Source organism: Sapajus apella, unplaced genomic scaffold (assembly GCF_009761245.1).
Source record: "Sapajus apella isolate SASKATOON/1434 unplaced genomic scaffold, GSC_monkey_1.0 scaffold98, whole genome shotgun sequence".
Lineage (NCBI taxonomy): Eukaryota > Metazoa > Chordata > Mammalia > Primates > Cebidae > Sapajus > Sapajus apella.
In genome coordinates this window covers 3,071,004-3,089,398 of record NW_022437038.1, presented here as the reverse complement: position 1 = coordinate 3,089,398, position 18,395 = coordinate 3,071,004, and the positions used below count along the sequence as shown (strand labels likewise).

General features: G+C 35.6%; 1 protein-coding gene across 10 annotated transcripts in view; it reads right to left on the bottom strand.

Moving 5' to 3' along the window:
- Window positions 1-18,395, bottom strand: part of DIAPH2 (diaphanous related formin 2) — a 916,386-nt gene that overhangs the window by 534,433 nt on the left and 363,558 nt on the right. The gene's annotated exons all lie outside the window — the stretch shown is intronic.

Here is an 18,395-nt window from a genome sequence, read left to right as displayed (position 1 = left end):
TGTGGCCTAATCAAAGTGTTTTGCTGTGCCTGCCTGAATGTTAACTCAAAGCTATGATTTCTTTTTTTCTACACATGGGTTGGTTCCTTATATGCCTGAAATCTAATTCTGAATTTGACGGTTGGTGATTGCTGCAGGAGGTGCTGGGTGTTATTAATTTTTTAGGTTTGCAGAGGAAGATGAAGACTAGAGACTAAAGATGGAACAACGGTGTGTAGGGATATGTTTTCCATACTTACATAGTCCAGCCATATAACTTATGTGCAAAGAACTGGAGTGAGAGGGTTGGAGATTATGTCAAGAATCCAAAGGCTCAGAGGAGATGCCAAATGAAAAAAAAAACGGTTGTGTAGAACAAGAACAGAAAACCAAACACTATGTTATCACTCATAGGCAGGTGTTGAACAATTAGAACACGTGGATACAGAGAGGGGAGCATCACACACTGCAGTCAGTGGGGGGGAGGGGGAGGCAGGGGAGAGACAGTGGGGGAGGAGAGGGTGCAGAGGGATAATGAAGGAAGAAATACCAGATATAGGTGATGGGGGGATGAAGGCAGCAAACCACCTTGCCATGTATGTACATATGCAACAATCCTGCATGATCTGTACATGTACCCCAGAACCTAAAGTACAATAAAAAAAATCAGATTCCTAGAAGTTTGGGGGGATATGATGAATTCTTATCATGTAATACTCTTTAAAAAATTATATCCCCAACACAAAGAAAGAACAAAAAATAAATAAAAAGAAAAAAGGAACATAAAAAAATGGTTGTGTAGAATGGAGCAATGTGCTCACGGAAGGCATAGGTGAGAGGAAGAATCCAAAGCCAAAGAACATTAGCTGATTAGTTTCTGATCATCTCCATCCCCAGAGACTCCCATAATCAACCAGGAGAGTCTTTGAAAAGCAGTTGAAGCAAATTCTAGATATCATGTAAGTAGAGTTTCAGGACTACGAAAATGTGGGTATTAAAAATGTATTCATCAGGTTTGAAGTATAGGGCATTTGGATTATTTATACCACATGCTAATGACATCTGCTTCATAGGAATCTTGTGAGAAAGAAATGGAACATACATGTAAAAGTTCCAGTAACATAAAAAGGTCAGCAAACTTTTTCTGTATAAGGTTAGATAGTAAACATTTTAGGCTTTGCAGGTTATAATATCTCTGTTGCAACAACTGAACTCTGCTACTGTATTGTGAAGGCAGCCAGAAATAGTAAGTAAACACATAAGCATAGAAGTGTTCCAATACCATCTTGTTTACAAAAATAGGTGGTCAGCTAGATTGGCCTGCAGGCCATAGTTTCCAAACCCCTGACATAACAAGATGCTCAAAAAAAGTCTGATTCCTTATCCCCTTCCTTCTGCAACTGAGGTCAATTTATACTTGTTTCCCCTTTTGCAAATATGAGAAAATGTTCAACACTCCCCTTGCAAATTAGGAACTAGAAGCTCCTTGCTATAATTGTTGACATTCTGTTTTTCAAGTAGGATACACATAATCAAACACATGTATACCCCTCATGGTTTTTGAATGTGTCAGTCCTACAGGGATCAATTATCTGATCGAAACAGTAACTGCCCGTTATTTTATTCCCCCTATAGTCTCATACATGTTGTCATATAAAATGACTGAAAAAGCAGCTCAACTTTAATAAAATTAAAAAATTAGCTTCTACCGTCCCATCCTTACTGGGGTTGAACGAGAGCTCATAAGTAGCTACAGTGTTTGGTAATGTTTCACTTGGGATATACTTATACTGGTTTATAATAAAATGAAAAAAAAAAACAAGTTCTGTAAACACACACACACACACATCAAACTTTTGTATTTTATATAATACAGTTCTCTTATTCTATGCACAGAAAAATATTACTGTGTATCTCAATTTGTTTGTTGCTGACTGAGCTCAATGGGAAACATCCAGAGTTACACTGTCCCTGTTTTCCCCGTTTGGATTCCAACTGGTTTCAATTTTATCTTTCATCAGTAATTTTCTTTAGTACAGAAACCACATCAGTGTATGCTTTTGAAGGTGATAAAAACATTAGAAGAATTCTGAGAAGAGTAAGATAGGGTACACTTGAACATTTCATTTCTTTCCTTTTTTTTTTTTTTGAGAGGAAGTTTCTCTTTGTCACCCAGGCTGGTGGGCAGTGGCACGATCTCAGCTCACTGCAACCACCGCCTCCTGGGTTCAAGCCATTCTCCTGCCTCAGTCTCCTGAGTAGCTGGGATTACAGGCACCTGCCACCGTGCCCAGCTAATATTTTTTTTGCATTTTCGGTAGAGACTGGGTTTCACCACGTTGGCTAGGCTGGTCTCGAACTCCTGACCTTGAGTGATCTGCCCACCTCAGCCTCCCAAAGTGTTGGGATTATAAGTGTAGGCCACCACACCTGGCCCCTTGTTTCTTTTTTTAAGTCAAGTTTAGTCTGCTGGTGACATTCTATTTGAAAGTAGAAAAGTAACACTGGAGACCATTTTGGAAATGTAAAAAGACACGATGAGAACACAATTCAAATAAGCTTTAAGTTTTCTTGTTTCCCGAACAGACTCTACCTTCTTCCTTCTCAATCTATTGTCCTGTTATACTACCAAGCATCTTAGAAGAATGCTGACACCATCTCCCTGCCTTTCCCTCCTATTTTCTCATCTACTTGTGACCTGAATTCTAACACACTCATATCTATTGAATTAGAATGCCGAAATCACTGCAGGTAGGACCTCAGGTAATTCCAAATATTGGCAAGGTTCAGAATAACTGCTCTATAGTATATAACACATCACTCTATAATAGCTCAATAAATACTTCACAAGTAGAAAAGTGCAAATATTGTTAACAGTAACCCATGAAAGCCCTCTTTATAATTTCTTCCAAATCTTGGAATCTAACACTGAAGGCAATACTTGGTCAACCATTGGGCTCATATGAGTGACAAGTAATGAGATTTTATGAAACAGCAAAGGATTCTCGAGGTACACTCTGTTAATTTTTAAATCAATTACAAACTAGATATATCCTTGAGGCCAAGGATCTTGCATATATTTATAAAATCTATCATTATGCTAGGGGTGTATAAGTTCTTAGAATAAGTTAGAATGAATTTTATGAATTAATTAAAACTATCTATGTACATAATAAATACTAAAATGAATATCAGATACCACTGCCTCTCCCCCGCTTTTATAGGTACAGGTGTCACAGGGGTAGAGGAGGTGGGAAAATAAATTTAAAAAAACCAATAATCTGCTATTGAAAAAGAAATCAAAAGGTAGTTAAAATGAATGTATTCTTGCTTGCTGTTCACACACTCCTATTCTGCTGGGTCAGTGAAAACAATCAAGGCAAGCAAAGACTTGGATTATGCAAATAAGGAAGAGATGAAATATTTTATTCAATAAAAACTAGAGTCTTCAAAAGAGAGAAAATTCAATCTAATAGAAGTCCAGAGCTGAGCTAGATAAAATGTTAAGCAAGCACATCATAGCTTAGTTTCATTGCTTTTGGACACTACGTAGTCATTTTAAAGTTTGTGTGCCTTAGATCAACAGGTCTCAAAAACCAAACTCTACTGAAAGTGGACATTACTGAGTCTAATACTCTGCTTTACGTCAAGGTCCATTTCAGTTAGCAAGTAGCATTTTGATACTATCTATGAAAATAACCCTGATTTTAACATGTAACCTATTCATCAAAGTACATAGAGTCAACTTGTTATGAAACCTATTCAGTAAGTAAACTCAGTTTAATATTGAGTCATTGACAATCACAACTAGTGTGTATGTGTGTGTGCGTGTGTGCATTTGTGTATTATAATTAAGTAGCTTCAGTAAACAATCCATTTCCATGAGATATTTATTCTACTAAATGCCAGAAACAGTTTAGACTGTAAGCTTTTAAGAACTTAAAAAAAAAAAATTGTTGGATAGCAGCTCAGCTATGAGAAACTCTGCCTTCTTTGAGAACTACCGTTTAATACTATATTCAGTGCTGTAGAGCATTTATAACATTACTGCAAACAATATAGAACAAAAACATAAGACTAGCCATTTATAGTAAAATAATGTGTAATTGCCCACTATGTACCTCTTATTAATTTTGTAGCCAAGACTTAGATAATAGAGGGTCCTATACTGTTTATAGAGACATATATAAGATGAATACAATGTTTAAGATTAAACACTAAATTTCAAGGCAAAGCAAAACTCAAATGTATAGTGGATCTTCAATATATGGCCCCGAAAATACTTACTAGCTTTCTGAAATCTGTAGACTGCAGATAGAGCTATTACCATATAAAGTAAAAAATATCTCATAAAGAATAGAATGAAGTCTGTATTATGTTAAAAAAAATCAGAAATCCCATGAATTGAAGGTTTTACTGGAAACTTATTGAAGATAAAAGACAAAGTAATAGCCCAGGTAAGAAGCAACTGGTAATAGTTGCAGACGGCAAATGTATTTGACTGGATCAGGACAGCAACCTGCTGACTCTTTTTCCTAGCAAACTATTTCAAACCCGCTGTGCTCGCCATTAGGCTGGCCTTTACTTCACCCCAGCCACTTCAGTCCTATCACTGTGGGGGATCATTGTTGCTTCCCTCATGGCTGCCACCAAAGTGTGCCTCTTCTTTTAGCCCAGAATGCTTTGAATCTGAACTTAAGAACTGGTTATAACTACAGAGACAGAGCAGGAAGCAAATATGTAAAATTTGGAACAGAAGTGTCATAATAAAATCAAATTAAAAATTCAAACTGGCTTATAAGAAACAAGAAATTCATGTTTCTTACTGGAAAATTTCACAAAAATATCAGTTAAAAAACACAGACTCCAGAGTTGGGTGTGACAATCCATGAAGAATGAAAAAAAAGCAGAATACAGCTGACCCTTGAACACCTTAGGTTTGAACAGCCAAGGGTCCACTTATATGGATTTTCTTCCTCTTCTGCCACCCAAGACAGCAAGACCAATTTCTCTCCTCTTCCTCTTCCTTCTCAGCCTACTCAACGTGAAGACAACAAGGATGAAAACTTTATGGTGATCCACTTCCACTTAATGAATAGTAAATATATTTTCTCTGTCTTAAAATTTTCTTCACAACGTTCTCATCTCTGTCCTACTTTATTGTAAAAATACAGTATGTAACACATGTGAAATACAATATAAAGTACAAAACATGTGTTAATCTACTGTTTATGCTGTCCCTAACGCTCCTGATCAATAGTAGACTATTTGTAAAGTTTTTTGGGAGTCAAAGTTATTCTCGAGTTTTCAACTGCATAGGGGGTGGCCAGCACCCTTAACCCCCATGTTGTTCAAGGGTCAACTATATATCTAGCTTTCCGCTTAGATTTCATGGAACTGAATCTGATAAGACATTCAAAAAGGCAGAGATTCTATCTGATACCGGGTCACTATTTAAAGAAAACTGAGGCACATAAGATGTAATAGGTATGAGTGAATATAGAAAATAAAATAGTTATTTCTAGGTAACATCATCCTTGAAGTCCTGCCTCCAAAATACAGACATTTTTAACATCTTATGGACATGACATGAACTATTGTGTACACTGTTATTCTGTATGCCTAATACAGATGAAGAGATTACAGGTTCTAATTTTATGTGATTTTTGCCTATAGTCTACTAGGACAAGTGTAGCTAACGACAGCAAAGGTACGACAGGACTCCTGAATGACTGTAAAATACTTTCCGCTCATCTCCTTTCACATTTTTGCTGTCAAACCTTTATCTATCCACTAAAACCCAAGTCAAGCGTCACTTTCTGTATGAAACCTTCTCCAATTACCACGACATTCTTCTTCTACCTATAGCACTGAAAAGGTATTTTCCACATGCTGCCCTACTTAATTCATTCTTATATATGCATGTTATTGACTTATCTAAGTCATAAACTTGTAGGGAAGAGAACATTCGTGGTACAACTTTATCTCCCACATCAATCCCTCCTCTGATGGTATGTGGAAAATGATGCTCAGGAAATATTATATGAATAAAATATGTGAAATATTAGAGTGGAAAAATGAGGGTACAGGAAGATAAATGTGAATTTGATGATCTTCTGTCTTCAAGGTTTAACTAAAGCCTAAGCAGTGAGGATGCCTGAAGTGTTGAGCCCAGAGAAGAAAGAAGAGCCAATTAAGAGTACAAGAAGAACAATAAAAAAGATATGAGAAACAGGGGAGTCCTATGTCCAGAAGTGAGAAAGGAAAATGTTTCAATAAGAGAAAGTAATTGACAGTGTCAAAAGTAGCAGGAAGGTTATGCATAGTCTAAATCCTTTTTTAAAAAAAAGCCCAGAAGAAAATAGGTCATTTCAGATCATATAGAGCAATTTGCAAAAGAACAATAAGAGAAGCCATATTACAAGAAGTGAGAAAGGGAATGGAAACATTTGATGAATAGAGACCACTCACTTGGTTAGTTCAGTAGGAAAGATAACTATACAGTGTGAAGGAGACAAAAACAAAGTGACTGGATCCCAGTTTTGTATAAGTTTACCTATTATAAGAAGACACCTGATTGTCAAGTTCAAGAATAGTTTTTATGCCCAAAATGATTTCAGAATAAACCCAGCAGACAACGATTTACTAGATAAAATCAATAGGAACCGAGCAAAAGAGATTATACTGTTCAACGATCCATGTTGCATCAATACATATAATGGAATGAGACAAGGTGATACAATGGCCCAAAGCTTCCTGAAATCGCTCTTTAATGAAATTAAAGAGCAAAATAAAGTCTACATAGACAGTACCACGCCCTCTTTTTACTGATAACAAAAGAACATTTCCCAATGTCACAGAAAGAGAAAAGTAGCTAGCATGTAGCAGTACCAACAGAACTAAATTGAAAATTATTGTTTAGAGAACCAAACGTTTATACAAGCACAGCCCACAAGATTCTGTCAACATCTCCAACAAAGAAACATGACAACTCCATCTATCTGAGTCAACAAATGAATAAAATGGCATATTCAAGGGGAAATGCCACAGAAGTAGCAGCTGATGCCATTTTTATCGGCATACAAAAAGTTGTTGGATAGCAAACTGCTATGAGGATTAGAACATTATTCCATTCTGTGATATCAGGGTTAACCTAAAATGTGAAGTATTTACCTATAACATTACCTGATGGAAATAAACTGGCCATTTCCCAATTACCTATGGTGTGATGAGTATGTGAAATCTGTAGTTATTAAAGCTTCCCTCCACACCAAGTACAGATGGACCAGTTAGGTGGCCCGCTAATACGACAACAGGTGACTTTCTCAACTTACTAACTGCATCCTCATATTAAGAGAAAATATTCCAATGAAAGAATGAAATTTGCTGGGTCCTTTTAGTGAAAAAAAAAGCACGCTTCCTCAAACAGCTTCAATGTAATAGAATTAAAGAAATAGTTAAGTTCCTGGTAGGGGGCAAGCTGTTACCCTAAGAAGTGAAAGAATTCCAGGAAACAAGTCACTGGCCTTAGGAAACTTATATAATGCAACATAATTGTCAAATTAACATTTCAATTAATTTTTGTTTCAGGCTTTATTCAAAAGGCATTTGCATGTACGTTCCCATGTCTCCTTTTACCATGTATGACTTATCATTTAGTAATAGCACTCAAAGCAAACATTTAGTTTCCTTTCTAATAGTAGTTATTATTAATGATGTTGATTATTATATATCTTCTATTTAATGAACATCTTAGATTATATCTCTCAATTCTTTAATTATTATAATAACTCTTCAAGATAGGATCCCATTTTTAGCATACAAAAACTTCAGCTCAGACCCGTGAAGTGACTCTGTCCACCAAATGACTATAAGATCTGGGATTTAAACCTCGATCAAACCTATGGTTTCAATGAATGTTCATTCCGCTACAACAAATTGCCTCCCTTAGCATATTTGCCTATCATTTCATTAAGTGAACTACGTTTAAAACAAAGCAGAGTAGCTGGCACTTAATAGGCACCTTTGTAAATGCCAATTCCCACTTAATGGCTCCTTCTACAAACACCAAACTGCATGTACTCTAACAGAGGGAGATATACAAAGAAATGGGGTTCTGTAAAATTACAGGTAAGCATATCAGACATAGAAAATTACATTATTAAAAATGATGAAATAAAAATTTGGTTTAACAAAAAGAACCAAAATGAATCAATGAGGGTATCTGCTGACATATTCTATGGTAATTCGAGCACGATGCAACGACTTCACTATTTCCCAAAGGCAAAGATGATTATTTGCTGGCAGTTTTCTGGGCTTTAATACGTATGGCCATTATCAGTTTTAAAAATAAAGAATCTCAATATGAATTTTGCTTAAGTAATGCCAGTAATATATAATCCACAGTAAAAATGCATACTCAAAGGTTAATATAAAACCTAGCCTTCTATAACAAAGTGGAATGAAATTTCCCTGGCATAAAATACCTTTGGGAATGAGTTACCTCTTGGCAAAATGAAGAGTATCAAAATAATAACAAAAAACCTGTCAAAGACAATAGGAGGGAAGATGTTGCATTTTTAGCAGTTATTAAATGCTAGAGTTTACCACCACATAAAGGCTCTTATAGCTACATCCTCAATACTTGGCCACATTAAAACCTTTTAAAGCATGTAATCAATGAAACTGCAATGCATAAACACACATAATGAAAAAAACTACTTCAAGCTGATCACTAGAAAAATAAAAGCACTATTCTCTTAGTTGAGAAATGAATCACAAAGTGTTCTTCCTAGAAATTGTCCTACTGGTTTAAGATCTGAAATTCGATAACAGATAGAAATGACCTTGCTATCATTCAACTTTTTTTTTTTTTTTTTTTTGGACAGAGTGAGGAGAGTCGCTTGAATATAGGAGGCGGAGGTTGCAGTGAGACGATCTTGGCCGACCGCAACCTGCGCCTCCTGGGTTCAAGCGATTCTCCTGCCTCAGATTCCTGAGTAGCTGGGATTACAGGCACCCACCACCACGCCCAGATAATTTTTTGTATCTTTAGTAGAGATGGGGTTTCACCAGGTTGGTCAGGGTAGTCTCTAACTCCTGACCTCGTGATCTATCCACCTTGGCCTCCCAAAGTGTTGGGATTACAGGCGTGAGCCACTGTGCCCAGTCCCCTACGTCAATATAAGTAGGTTACATATATACCCATATATGTGTATATACTGATATAGGAAACTACTGAATTTATTAAATTACTTATAGTTCTTTTCCTTGAAACTTTCTTCTCAATGACTTCAAAGACCAGACTTCTCTGATAAACAATCCTATGCTTCTGACTAGTCTTTCTCTTCCATACTGTATTTTCTTCTTCTATTCACTCCTTATATATTAGTGACCCCCAAATCCCCACCCTCCAGTATTTTTACTTTGTATTTTTTCCCTGTTCAATCCACTACCCTGACTTTAATCATTAATCTATGTGCTTATGTGTCTTGCATCTGTATCTTCAGCCCAGGCTTTTGCTCCAGGTTGCAGACCCATAAATCTAACTTCTTACGTCTTCCACAGGCCCTCCAAATAAAGATGCTCCAACATGAACTCATTCTCAGCTACCTGAGAAGTGTTGTGTCTGTTCACCACTCCAGTGAAAGGTATCATAACAAAATATATATAATAGAAATAAGAAACCTTCAAATCATTTTTGAATCTTCCCTCCCTAAGCCTTCCCTCCACCTGCAAAATTCTGCCTAAATTTCTACTACTCTGTTTAGAGCCCTCAACAATTATTGCTTAGATCTTTCATTCATTAATTCATTTATTCTACAGTTATAACATGCATGATCATAGGCAAAGTAATGCAAAAATGATTAAAGTCCAGCTGTGGTGGCTCATGCCTGTAATTCCAGCACTTTGGGAGGCCGAGGCGGGTGGATCACGAGGTCAAGAAATCGAGACCATCCTGGTCAACATGGTGAAACCCCATCTCTACTAAAAATACAAAAAATTAGCTGGGCATGGTGGCACATGCCTGTAATCCCAGCTACTCAGGAGGCTGAGGCAGGAGAATTGCTTGAACCCCGGAGGCAGAGGTTGTGGTGAGCCGAGATGGCGCCATTGCACTCCAGCCTGGGTAACAAGAGCGAAACTCTGTCTCAAAAAAAAAAAAAAAAAAAAAACAATGTATTAAGGTGTATAGAAGAGCTATGAAATTACAGTAGTCTCTCTGATTTTTGTTTAGTTTTGCATTTTTTCCTTCCCTTTACTCAAATTTCTTCTACACATTCATTACCGGGCTGATCTTTTTAAAACGTTAAGGTATTATTACTTATCCTTATTTTTTCTCCCTATCTATACGATAAAGCTTAAGTAACAAGTAGGTCATTTAGTACCTTTTAAAATCTGGCTCCAAATTAACTTAATAACGCCCAGGTATCCCAATGCTCCAGCCAAACCAGATTACTCACTATTCTTAGATAAAGTCAGGACATTCCGAGCCTGTATACCTTTGTTGAATGTTTTTATATCCTATTCTTTCTCAATCTGAACACATTTGGCTGGGCTAAAATGTCATCTCCTTTGAGATGCCTTCCTGAACCCTTCCAAGCAGAATTAATTATTCCCTACTCTGAGCCTCTACAGAGTTTTGTCCCTATCTTGGATGTAGAACTTAATATACTGCACTATCATTAGTTTAGAGATCTGGCTCCTCCATTAAGTGTGAGTTACTTAGAGCCATCAGCAATATCTTAATCATCTTTATATCACTAGAAAGTAGTACCAATTTGATACTTAGTAGATAATGAAAATAAAGCTTATTTAATTCAATGAAAGAACTATATTGCAAAACTGTAAAAAATCCTAAATTATACACGTTAGAAATTACATTGTTTCCTAATCTAACAAATTAAAAGCCAGCCTTTCCAGTTATTGACCTTCAATCTCTATATCTATAAATAAGATGCATTTAAGATGCCACAGTCATTCATTGGTGCATATTACACTTAAAAATGGCTAATCTATGATTGATTTGTTTTACATTTCCATCACTACTATGACACTTAACAGCTGGCATATGTGTTTCCCTAGTAAAACCCATTACTAGTGGCACATAACAACTAAGACAGATTTTCCTACAGCAAAATCCTACAATGTCAAGTCACTCTGTATGATAAGAAGAACCACTGTTGCTGATCCTAGAGCCTGAAGTGGCTGCGTGCAGGCAGCTTTCATTCAATGCCTTCTAGTCCTGAACTGAAAAAAAAAAAAATTACATATATCCACACAGAAGCACACGTACATTAATTACTAAGGGTCCATTAATAAGATAATGATCTGTGTAGATTGTATTGATTTTTTTTCTTAGAATTTTTTCTTTTGAAATATTTCTTTTGTGAATGGAGAAGGGAAGAACTGTGTGAAAGAGGTACTGAAAACTTCAACTATTGACAGAATATAGTTCTTGCCCATGAAATCACCTGATGAATCACTCTGATTCTTCAATAGGTAGTTATAATAGTGTCTTTCCCTATTCTAAAAATGAGTATTAATAAAAAACTAAGTTGGATCAGAAAAGGCCAGGTACCATAACTTCTGTATTCTAGTACCAATATCTCATGTGTAGGAAACTATAACATAAGAATAAAGTCATTCTGAGGTGTCACATGTCCATGTAAGAAGGAGTTACCTTAACTTCTGTTTCTGAAAGTATGATAGAATATGTACCCTGATATCAACTCCCGGTGAAAAGAACTAAATGTGATGAATATTTAAAAAAAAATTTTAAATGTATAGATAACCTGGCAAGAAAGTAAGGAATACCTGGAGGCCAAAAACTAAGTGAAATATGAACTTAGAGAAATATCAGTAGAGTCGGCTTTGACCTTGAGTGAATATTCTGAACCTAGTTGAACTTGAGCTTCACTTTTCAAGGCCTCAAGTACAGGGGAGTAGAAACCAAGCCTACAGCCTAGTCAGAGTGGAAGGAGTAAAAGGAAATGGTTCTACAAACCCCAGAGGGCTACACCTCAGTTTAACAGTAAATTAGAAATAAACTTGTTCATCTCCCACAGGGCCTGAAAAGAAAATTGCCCATATCAAACCTTGGTGTGGATGGAGAAGGTAAAAATCTTTTCTGAGAATTCCTACTCCAAAGCCAGCCTTCCTGCAGCCTGAATTCATAGCTCCTCAAGAGTCTTAAGAAAAAAAAAAAAAAAACCCTTAAGCCAAAATATTAACATCAGCCTAGGTTGGTTTTGTAACCCAGCAAAAGCAAACATGAATCTCCTCTGATCAACCCTCATGCTAGGCCTTAAAATAGTCCCACAGATAAATGTACAAGAAATAATAAGCGTGTTTAATATAAAGTCATATTTAACTGTTCCCTATACCCTCTTGCACAACAATAATAAATTCCCTACACCTAGAGATTGTAACTCAGCATTTGTGCTCTTATTCTTCTCATCTTCATTCCCAAAGGCATTATGCCTATTCAGGCTCTCAGGTCCTCTCATCTTATACTGTTCCACTCAACTTCCTTAAATACAGCTCTGTGTGAAACCCTGTCTCTACTAAAACTACAAAAAAATACCAGGCGTGGTGGTAAGTGCCTGTAGTCCCAGCTACTTGGGAGGCTGAGGCAGGACTATCACTTGAACCCAGGAGGCGAGAGGCAGAGGCTGCAGTGAGCCGAGATTGTGCCACTGCACTACAGCCTGGGTGATAGAGCGAGACTCTGTCTTAAAAAAAATTAAAAAATACAGCTCTGCTCCTATCTGGCTTCTAAGATTGCTCAATGCTTCCAAATTTCTTTCTTTTTTTTTTCTTTTTTTTTTTTTTTTTTAGATGGAATCTTGCTCCGTCATGCTGGCTGGAGTACAGTGGTGTGATCTCGGCTCACTGCAACCTCTACCTCCCAGGTTCAAGCGACTCTCCTGCTTCAGGCTCCCAAGTAGCTGGGATTTCGGGTGCCCGTCACTACGCCTGGCTAATTTTTGTATTTTTAGTAGAGATGGGGTTTCACCATGTTGGTCAGGCTGGTCTTGAACTCCTGATCTCAGGTGATCTGCCCGCCTCGGCCTCCCAAAGTGCTGGGATTACAGGCGTGACCCACCATGTCCAGCCCCTAAGTTATTTATCAATTAAAGTCTGAATTTCTTAGACCAGCATTTAAAGGACCTTATAATCCAACCCAAACTTGCTTTTCTAACACCATTTTCTGTCACTTCCCCTAAGGGTACCCCCACTTCCCCCATCTCCAACACGAACCTTCTACCCACATGTTATACACCTACTACTGCCTGGGAATATGACATTATAAGCACCAGGGTTTTCAATATACAATTTGTTTTGCTGAAAACACCTTTCCCCCTACCCCCAAACATAGTACTAAATGTCCAAATCTTACCCAGCTATAAAAGCCCAGCTCAATTACCTCCGCTTCCATGATGATGTCCATGTCTCTTTATCTTCCCTGCCCTCATTCCTTGCAAATCAGTATCACTTCATCTCTATTTCACTTTTAGGACTTTCATATGTTTGGTATAGCTGTACATGTCTTATTCCTGAACATTAAGCTCCTACATGTAAGGGTCCAAGTCTAGTCATCTAAGTCCTCAAAAATACTTAGCAAAGTATCTTTTGTATAATAGGTGTCAATAAATTGTTTGAATTAACAGATAAATTGGCTTTAACAAGCACTTATATTCAGTAAATACTACACTGAAGGCCTATAAACACAGTCATGAGCATCCCAAATTCCTGTTGTTTGACAGCTCTTATTTTTGACCAAAGCAGCTAATGAGAGAAAACATTTAAAAAAAAACATCAGATTGCTCCAAGTACTTCACATGTTGTTGTGTCTCATCTCAGATTAAATGAAGAAAGTGGTACTTCTTTAGCCCAGATATGTGCTTCTTATGCAGAAATGAGCTGTGGAAATGCAGCTGGCTGCAGTTTTCATTTTCCGTCTTATAGGTAAACTATCAAGCTAATTACAGAATCCCATATTATCCTTAAAAATACATTCAACTATTTAATAGAAATAGCTATGTAATTATTAAAAGCTACAGTAAATATATGCTCTGAGCTATTAAAATTGCTTGAGGTGAGTGGCCAAAAAAAAAAAAAGAAAGAAATAATTTTAAAAAAAAAGCAAGACAGTTATATATCACTAAGACATCAAAGAAATAGACATTCCCTGACAAATTAAACCAGGTAATAGATATCTGCATCTCTAGGTAAAATTAAGAATTCTTCAAATTCCAGATTCCAGAAGCATCTGCTAAACAAACCCCCCAAACCCACCAAGCCAGCAGCTGTGTGATCTATTTAAATATTCCCCAAACCACCTGGAAAAAATGCAAATTATATAGCCTTGTTCATAAAAGAAAATAAATAAATGTCTCTGCTGAATTTCTACCCTCCCTGTATTATAAAAGTTAACAGCCCTGGCAAGGGAGATTGCATAATTAAGAATTAAAATCTTAATGACTTAAATATTTTATTGTCTTTGATATCACCTTAATGATAATAGATGTCCAGAAAGGGAGAAATGTGATTTGCTGTAGAAATTTAAAGTCTCTTTGAATAAATAACAATGATAATAAAAACCTATTTACATTCATATTGTTCTAACTATTATATCAGACCAAAAGCTAAATCCTGTATAGTATCTTAGGAATTTACAGAAAGCGATACTTTAAACAAAATCATTCTGTAAACCTAGAAACCATGTTACTACCTTCATTCCATGATTGTAAGCTCAGAACACAATATTCCCAATAATTTAAATTCAGCAACAATATTACTGAAAGTAATGAATGTACAGATATTCACTGAGACAGTGTAAAAAATAAAATAGAAATAAATGCCAACTTTTCCAAAGATAAGACAAATCAAAGGAAAAAGGACTACAAAAAAATCATAAATCAGATGGACATATTAAATAGGCTCCTCAGGCAATGATCTAGTTTAATATAACATTCAAAGAGCATAACAAAGTTCTTCTGTTCCCTTAAGCTAAGCGAACATCTTTGTATGGTTTCCAAAACTGACACATTTGAATAAAGTCCAAAAATGACTCTAGTTTCAATGTTAATAGTAAGGGTATTTTCTTTCCAGAGGAGGAAAAGAAAACCCCAAAACACGGTTCAATTATTTGTGTGTTGTTGATGTCTCATATAGATTGGGTCAATCTAAAAGAAATTCTTTTAATATACTCTCATCATTATGCTACTACTACTTAATGAACCAAGTGAGAATACATGATTATTCATAAAGCAAAAGGCAATGAAAGGGAAAGATGACTCAAAAAGCAGCACTGATTAAAAAACATACCCAGTTCAAATATGTCAAGAAAATATTTCAGAAAGCAAGCATTTGATCTCCACTGTTATGATAAAGGGGGGAAGGTACACCATCAATTCTGAGATATATTTTAGAGAAAATTTATTGGTTAAAACATGGAATTTTAGGAAGAATAAATTTTGAGACAGACAATTTAAAAGTATATTTGTTTCCACTAGCAGGGAAATCACTACGGCACTGATAATAAAAAAAAAGAAAAACATTAAATGTCATGTTATAAATCTGAAGTTCTGACCTTACGCCTTAGCAACCTCATGAGTAATACATCTGACAAGCTGGTCTAATACAGTTTGGAGAGAGAGAACGGACCCTACCATTAGCTTCATTGAAAGCACCAGTAATTCAAACTACTTTTAAAGAAATAGAGCTACCTGTATAGTGTTTGCATATATAGTAAGTGCTCAATTAATATATCAAATGCAACAGAAAGCAACTAAGTATGTGAAGCACTTTTCTGTTGCCATGACTCAGTGTATGCTTCCTTGTAAGAAGATCACTTATAAAGGGAAACATTTAGATGCTTAGCAGGAGAAAAGGAATTAAAATAAACATGAGTGATATCAGAAAATAAAGCAGCACATTGAATGTATGAGTTTTGAATTGAATTTAAATTGAATTATTCAATTCACTGAACATGTAGAAATTTGTTTCATCAATATTATGTCCCAACTACAATAAAGATATATTTTTAAAAACATCCAAGTACTACCATGCCTTTAGTAAACTCTATGAAACCCCATAATCTGATTTTTAAAGTTGAAAATATAAATAGCAAGAATTGTTTTCTCCATCTGTAGTACTGCATAGATTATTGAAGCTATTGTTCTACTGTAACTTCTTGAGGTAGAAACACATTCTGTTTTCTCATTAAAATCTCTTGTCTAATTCTATTTGATATTTAATTTCTTATTTTATTAACTGAGTCACTGAAGCAACTCAACGAGAGTAGGAATATATGGCCGTTAAATAAATTAATAGTATTTTCCTTATGTTAGGGAAAGTATTTGCTATTGCTTCACCTCATAATTATTTTTTAAAATTAAAATTATTAATTACAATTAGGCTACTACATATGGACTCGAAATTACCTCCCATCTGGATCAAATCAATGAGACATATGTAAAAGCACAATCCTATGATTTGCCTAAAAAGTCATACCCTAATTACATTTTTAATGTTTTATCCTCTGTTAATTTAAAAGTAACTTGCATTTTCTTGCATTCTAGTAGCAATGAGCACACACCTAGCATCCAGGTAATGGTTCCTCAAAAAATTCCCCACTAAAAATCCCAGGTTCTTCAGAGACACTGTAGATTCCAAGACTCTGTGAGAGTAGCTACAAAATGAAACTAAAATGTCTTTCTATGTCCAAAAGTAAGGTAGTGCTAAAAAAAAAAAAAAAAAAAAATTCAGTCATTTCACAGGAACAGCTTGAAGGAGCTCTCATTGGCTATATGTGGGAAAAATTTAGCACCAAATAATGCATTGCAGTAATGAATCATAAACCACTGAAAAATGGGAATTTATAAGTCCATACAGATAACAAATCTATCTATAAGTAGTAAAATGATAAATGAGAAAGGAGAGGTCTTCCTTACAGTAGAATGCTGAGTGCCAACTCCTATATGTGGAAAGAGTGACATAACTGGCAACATAACATTTTACAACCATTATGATAAATATTAGATAACCTTGGGGAACATTTTGATGAGGAGCAAGATATTTGCATGGTCTTGAAGTATCTTCCCACAGACTGCTTATTAATTCCAAGGAAAAAAAGAGTAATTAGACATCAGAAAAATTATATAATACCCTAATAAAAAATTGACTTCCCCAATGAGGGATAGACAGGTATTGAGTACCTCCAAGTGTGATACCTCATCATTACCTATGCTGAATTCTGGCTGGCTAAGAATACATATCCTGAATCTAGTCATAAGGAATACTATATTTCTAAAAAGGAGATTTATATTCTTCAAACTGTCGATGTCATAAAAGACAAAGGATGGCTGTGGAAATGTCCCAGATTCAATGAGGCTGAAAAAGAAATAGAGATGGAGATGGAGATTAGAAGGAAAGAAGGCAGGAAGAGAGAGGGAGGAGGGTTCAGGAAGAGGGAAAGAGAGGACGAGAAAGAGGAGCTTAACAGTAGTTGAACCTGGGTAAAGGATATATACAAGTGTTCTTTGTAGTATTCTTAATCTTGTGATTTCTGTAGGTTTAAAATGATTTCCAAAATCAAGGTAAAATATAACTAGTCTTTTATTGGTGTTTCTTACTGTACTATATAATGCTGTTTTCCTAGTCTTGCTTTAAAGCAAATTATTTGAATACGTATTTAAATATTACAGAATTAAAGGAAAATCAGAAGTATTAAATCACATCATCACCAATAGCTTAGAATCCTCTATCAAGGGGGTACAGAGATATGTACCATGTAATATTATAATGTCAATATTAAAAGCTAAGATATAATTTCCACACAAATATTTCAAATTTCTTTTTGTTAGAATTGTAGAACAAAGTCAGAAGATACCTTAAAAGTACCAAACACAACCACTTGATTTTTCAGTTTATGGAACTGAGGTCACAGAGTCACAGAGAACCAAGACTTGAAACACTAGGACCCCTATTAAGCCTTGTGTCACCTGCCAAAGTATGTACTTGGCTAACTTGGGCAAACTGAAATGTTTCAAGTAAGTTCTTTATATAGTGCTACTATGAAACAGAGCAAAAACAAAGCCTATTTTATCCCTTAAGCTGTTATAACTTGTATATCCAGTGTTTATTTTAACATAGATTATAATTATTTTTTATTTTAAAACATGCATTTATAGATAAAAAGTACTATATATGCCTAACTAAGCTTTAAAAATTCATTATAATTATGGCTAGCCATCATAAATATCACTCCACTTAAACAGTTCTCATTAAATGTACCATCTGAACTAGATAAATACAATGGAATCCATTTTCATTGGGCTATCTCTAACAATGCATGAAGTGATTTTCATTCAGTCATCGGTTTATAAAGTAATTGGTTTGCCAATATT